This window comes from Scyliorhinus torazame, chromosome 24 (genome assembly GCF_047496885.1).
Source record: "Scyliorhinus torazame isolate Kashiwa2021f chromosome 24, sScyTor2.1, whole genome shotgun sequence".
In the NCBI taxonomy this organism is placed as follows: Eukaryota; Metazoa; Chordata; class Chondrichthyes; order Carcharhiniformes; family Scyliorhinidae; genus Scyliorhinus; species Scyliorhinus torazame.
Window position 1 is genome coordinate 51,568,706 of NC_092730.1, and position 6,000 is coordinate 51,574,705.

General features: G+C 47.4%; 2 non-coding genes across 2 annotated transcripts; both read left to right on the forward strand.

Moving 5' to 3' along the window:
* Nucleotides 1-1,362: 1,362 nt before the first annotated feature.
* On the forward strand, nucleotides 1,363-1,434 carry trnag-ucc (transfer RNA glycine (anticodon UCC)). Its single transcript has one exon. It is a non-coding gene; the product is annotated as a tRNA-Gly (tRNA).
* Nucleotides 1,435-1,867: 433 nt separating this feature from the next.
* Nucleotides 1,868-1,939, forward strand: trnaw-cca (transfer RNA tryptophan (anticodon CCA)). The gene has a single exon. It is a non-coding gene; the product is annotated as a tRNA-Trp (tRNA).
* The last annotated feature ends 4,061 nt before the right edge of the window (nucleotides 1,940-6,000 follow it).

Sequence of the window (6,000 nt, forward strand, 5' to 3'; positions counted from 1 at the left end):
TTGATGGACCAAAAGAGGCCTCGCGCCTGAAAGAAAGCCTCTCTCACTGCCCTGTGAGCATGTCTCCATTAGACGGTGCAGTCAACACCTGCAGAGTAGATAACAATGGAGAGAAGTGTGAGCAATTTCAGCGTCACAATTCTCTGGACATAGAATTCAAAATATAATATTACTGAAAATACTGAACTGATCCTCTGGGAGCAGGACTCAAGTCAAAGGGGAAAGTCCAGTGGATTTTTAGTGGAAAGATTTAACAACTGGATGATGGCAGCTGAAATCAGTCATTGCGTTACAATCTCTGTAGATATTCTACTGAATTTAAACCTGCAAAAGGCATATTTTCCGACTAGAAATCCAACACATTTCCCCCTGTTGTGGAGGAAGTTCTCAATCGCACAGGTGGTCAAACGGAATAAGGCTGGGCTGGGATTTGAGTCCAGATTTGTCTTTAGGGAACAGACACTTTACCGGACGAAGGTACAGAGTCTGAGGATGTTCAGCTAATCACAAGGAAATACTGTACGGATCTGTAGTATCTGTGAAAAGAGAAATGGTTAACATTTCACAACCTGACCTTTCATTGGAACGATCTGTTTCTCTCCACAGAAGCTGCCGGATCAACTGAATATTTCCAGCATTTTCTGTCTTTGTTTCAGATTTGCAGCATCCACAGTATTTTGCTTTTGGGTCAAAGGACAATGACTTTCCTTTCCTGCTCTGAGGGTTTTTGCAGGTCCCTCTGGCTGTGATTATCGCTGATTCGGCCAAACATTTACAATCTATCATTAATTGACCGCGAGAATGGGCGGTGAGGGGATTCTGGAACCGCTGCAAGTCCATATGGTGTATGTCCACACACAGCGCTGTTAGGGAGGGGTTCCAGGTTTGGATGGTGCCTCGCGGAGGAAAAGTCAATTTCTGGAGTGGGATTCGAGCCCTGACCTCCAGAGGAGACTGCGACCTGCGCTCGGCCAACCTGACGTAGTCGAAAGGTTAGGTGCGTTTGGGCCGAAATCGGGTGCTCTTTCCGAGGGTCGGTGCCGACTCGATGGGCCGAATGGCCTCCTTCTGCACTGGAGGTATTCTATGATTACTGAAATAGGATGAAAATGGCAGCATCAGCACACAAGGACAAGTTAAGGTCTCAGGCCAGAGTAAGTGTCCTGTGTAATGACACATAGAATGTACATTTATTGTGGACTGGTGCCGTCTCCTGGCTGAACCGGAGCCGTGCGACACGAACACTTTCATTCAGGAGCATTTTAAATTGGAGTGAAATAACTTACGCAAATTAAGTATTTGTTACGAAACAGTAAATCAAACTGATCTAAAGAACCAAAAGGACACGTCTCCAATCAGTGAGCGATGGTGGTATAGTGGTCAGCATGGCTGCCTTCCAAGCAGTTGACCCGGGTTCGATTCCCGGCCATCGCAATAATAAATTGGAAACTTTGCGCCTCTTTGTGAGTTTCAAACTGAGGAAGGAAAAAGGTTCTCACTCAGAATTTAGTGGCAAGTACAGCGAGGAGTGAAATAAGTAACTTTCTCATCATTTTTAATGTGGTTTCAATATGGACAGTGTTCCACTATTCACTGCCCAAGCCCTCCGACAAAACTAAAAATCACAGCAATTTCACTTCAGCCTCACGAAGGGGACACAACAGACACGTTACAGACGAGGATGGGATTTGAAGCCACGTGTACAGAGCACAATGGATTATTGTGCATCACCTTAACCACGTGGTACAGCTGCTTTACTTCATGGCCCTTTCGTATCCCTCAATCTGACTTCTCTGCGTTTATTTCGCACAGTTGGGTGTAAATAAAACATAAATCTATGAGGAGAAACCCGTAGTGGTCCGCACTTGGGCTTGTGGCGCAACGGTAGCGCGTCTGACTCCAGATCAGAAGGTTGCGTGTTCAAATCACGTCAAGCTCAGGATGTTTTTCTGCCGCTGGTTCCAGGAATTTCTCTCTGTGGGAATGTTCCCGAAATGACTCCGTTCAAAGCCGCAATGCTGGTAAATCTTTCCGGATATTTCAGATTTACCCGCTCAGTTTATATTTTTGAGCAGTTTCATCAAACATTCGGATAGCTCAGTCGGTAGAGCATGGGACTCTACCTCCCAGGGTCGAGGGTTCGAGCCGCACGTTGACCGCTTCCATATTATTATCTGAGAATATTGAACCAACTGTGCTAACCATTGTGCTACCGTGCTGCCCAACCAGTTGGTTCAATCTCACTGCTCGTGGGTGAGACCAGAACTACTGGGCAGTTAAAAACAAGGATGTCGCTCTTTTTCGGACGGAGATGAGGAGATTTCTCCCTCTCAGAGAGTTGCGCGACTTTGGAACTCTGCCTCAGAAGGCCGCGGAAGCGGGACATTGATTATGTTTAAGGTGGAGATGGGGAAATTCTTGTTCAGCAAATCAAAGGTTTATCGGGGTTGCATACAACCATTGCATTCAGCCAGTTACCTGGGTGCACGAGCGTGCGGTTTTTTATTTGATATATCAGTTCCACACCATGGTGAAACGGTGTTAAAATGTCGTTTTCATTTCTTCACGTGTTCTCCACTGATATATTCGCTGCAATAACTTATCTGGGCACAAAGCACAGTAGCACAAGTGGCTAGCACTGTGGCTTCACAGCGCCAGGGTACCAGATTCGATTCACTGCCTGTCCGCGGAGTCCTCACGTTCTGCCCCTGTCTGCGTGGGTTTCCTCCGGGTGCTCCGGATATCTCCCACAGTGCAAAGTCGTGGATTAGGTGGATTGGCCGTCCTAAATTGCACTCAGTGCCCATACGTTACATACGGGACAAGTCTTCATAAATAGAAGCGTCATCCGGGCCCTGGGTCACTGCCCGTCTGGAGTTTGCTCATTCTTCCCATGTGTGCGTGGGTTTCCACATACCTTGCACATCTTTGGGTTTCACCCCCACAACCCAAAGATGTGCAAGGTATGTGGATTGGCCACGCAAAATTGGCCCTTAATCGGAAAAAAAAAAGAATTGGGTACTCTAAATTTACACAGAACTAAATAAATAAATAGAACCGCCGAGCACAAAGGCAAGGCCGCTATGGAGATTTTTCATAAAATGCTGCAACAGAAATAGACAATGTTGGATAACTCGGCTGTTCTGGCAGCATCTGTGGAGAGAGAAACAGAGTTACAGTTTCCAGTCCAGTCTGACCCTACTTCCCATTCTCTGGTTCCCGCTCCACAGATGCTGCCAGGTCTGCTGAGATTTTCCAGCTCTGGGCGACTGACATGGACACGGTGGGCGGAATGGCCGCACCCTGTGCTGGAACCATTCTATAATTCTAGTAAGAAGTCTTACAACACCAGGTTAAAGTCCAACAGGTTTGTTTCGATTTCACTAGCTTTCGGAGAGCTGCTCCTTCCTCAGGTGAATGAAGAGGTATGGTCCACAAACATATATATAGACAGATTCAAAGATGCCCGACAATGCTTGGAATGCGAGCATTAGCAGGTGATTAAATCTTTACAGATCCAGAGATGGGGTAACCCCATGTTAAAGAGGTGTGAATTGTGTCAAGCCATCATCTATAATTCTAAACTGTCCTCGTAATTGAAACCTTCTATGCCTGTATCATTCTGTGGAGTTTAACCTGTTACGCTCCTCCTCATCTGAGCAGATCCTGTGTATACGGAGAGCCTGTCCATCGGGGATGGCTTCTTTAATGTGTTTAGGGTGGAAGCTGGAGAAGTGTGAGGTTATCCGTGGGTTTGCGGTAAAGCGAAGTGCTGAGGTGACCGCCCTTGATGGAGACGAGTGTGTCCAAGAATGCAACTGATTTTGGAGAGTAGTCCATGGTTGGATGGAACTTATGGATGTCATCGTGTAGTCGTTTCAGTGATTCTTCGCCGTGGGTCCAAAGGAAAAAAAATGTCATCGATGTATAACGTTGGTTGAAGGTCCTGTGCGGTTAGTAGGTCCTGTTCAAACCTCTGCCTGAAGATGTTGGCATATTGGGTGCGAATTTGGTCCCCATGGCTGTTCCGTGCGTCTGGATGAAGAACTTGTTGTCGAAGGTGAAGACGTTGTGATCCAGAATGAAGCCGATGAGTTGCAGAATTGCATCTGGAGATTGGCAGTTGTCGGTGTTGAGTACTGAGGCTGTTGCAGCAATGCCGTCGTCATGGGGGATGCTGGTATACAGTGCCGAGACATCCATTGTGACGAGGAAAGTTCTTAGTTCAACTGGTCCATGGGTGCTGAATACATTAAAGTTCTGAATACATTTTTGGACTCCCCTCATTCCCTCCTCCAGCAGATTTTTGCCGGGTAAATATCCTGATTCCCTCATTCTCTCGAACAATGAAATGTCGCTTGGCTTTGACACGACCCAATAGACAGAGTGGTTCCGAACTCACTACCCGATCAATGCATCTCAATCGGAACAAGACTGAATTTTCAATTCTCGCTCTTCCAACACAACTCGATGCAATCCGGCCTCATAACTTGGACTGGATTGTCACATCAGTGATTGCAGATCCATCTTGGAAAAATGCCCACTTGGGAGAAAGCAGGATGGAATTTCGAACCCACGCACGGAGAGCCCAATGGATTAGCAGTCCGGCCCCTTAACCACTCGGCCACCTCATCCCGTAAACGCGTTGGTCAAATCGAAGGCTTATCAGGTACAAACAACCATTGTATTCAGCCAGCTGCGTGGATGCTGTTTTTACTTGAGGATAAATTCAGAATCCCACACCATGATCAAACGACCTTTAAATACCCTTTCCGTTTTTTTCACGTGTTCTGCACTGATATATTCGCTGCAATAACTTCCCGGGAGCTCAAACCTCCTCCCGATTTCAGTCAATGACACCATCCGGTCTCGTCCGTATTTTTGAACCCGGGACCTCTGGCATTTTATCGCAGCTGAGAATCAGTGGCAATATCAGGAGTGGGATTGAACCCTCGTCTCCAGAGGAGACTGACACCTGATGAATCCAAACGGTTCTAGGGGATTGGGCCGTGTTGGGGTGCTCTTTCCGAGGGTCAGTGCAGACAGGATGGGCCGAATGGTCTCCTTCTGTACTGGAGGGATTCTATGGTTACTTAACCAGGGTGCAAACGGCAGCATCAGGCCACAAGGGCAGCACGGCAGCATTGTGGGTAGCACAATTGCTTCACAGCTCCAGGGTCCCAGGTTCGATTCCGGCTTGGGTCACTGTCTGTGCGGAGTCTGCACATCCTCCCCGTGTCTGCGTGGGTTTCCTCCAGGTGCTCCGGTTTCCTCCCACAGTCCAAAGATGTGCAGGTTAGGTGGATTGGCCATGATAAACTGCCCTTAGTGTCCAAAATTGCCCTTAGTGTTGGGTTGGGTTACTGGGATAGGGTGGAGGTGTGGACCTTGGGTAGGGTGCTCTTTCTAAGAGCCGGTGCAGACTCGATGGGCTGAATGGCCTCCTTCTGCATTGTAAATTCAGTAAATTCTAAGGACAAGGTGAGGTCTCAGGCCAGAGCAAGAGTCCTATGTAATAACACACAGAACATCAGAAGTAAAAACATTTATTGTGGACTGGTGCCATCTCCTGGCTGACGGGGAGCAGTGCGACACGGACACTTTCATTCAGGAGCATTTTAAATTGGAGTGAAATAACAGAAACAAAGCAAGACGTTGTTTACGAAACAAAGCAAAGCATCAAAGGACTCAACATTCGGCAGTAAGTGATGGAGGGATACTGGGGAGCATCGCTGCCTTCCAAGCAGTTGATCCGGGGTCGATTCCCGGCCATCGCAATAATAATTTGGTCGGAGGCGTTTGCGTGATTCCGTGTGTTTCGAGCTGAGGAAGAGAGCTGGAGAAAGTGAGGTGGCTGGAGGCAGGAATCTCCGCTTGTTCGAAATAGTCTGGTTGGATTGTTCGCATCCGTCCGAGTGGCGAAACTGGGATCTCGGTTTCTGTAGTGATTTATTATTGGATATTGTTATATATAGAATTGACAATGCAAATGGAGGCCAT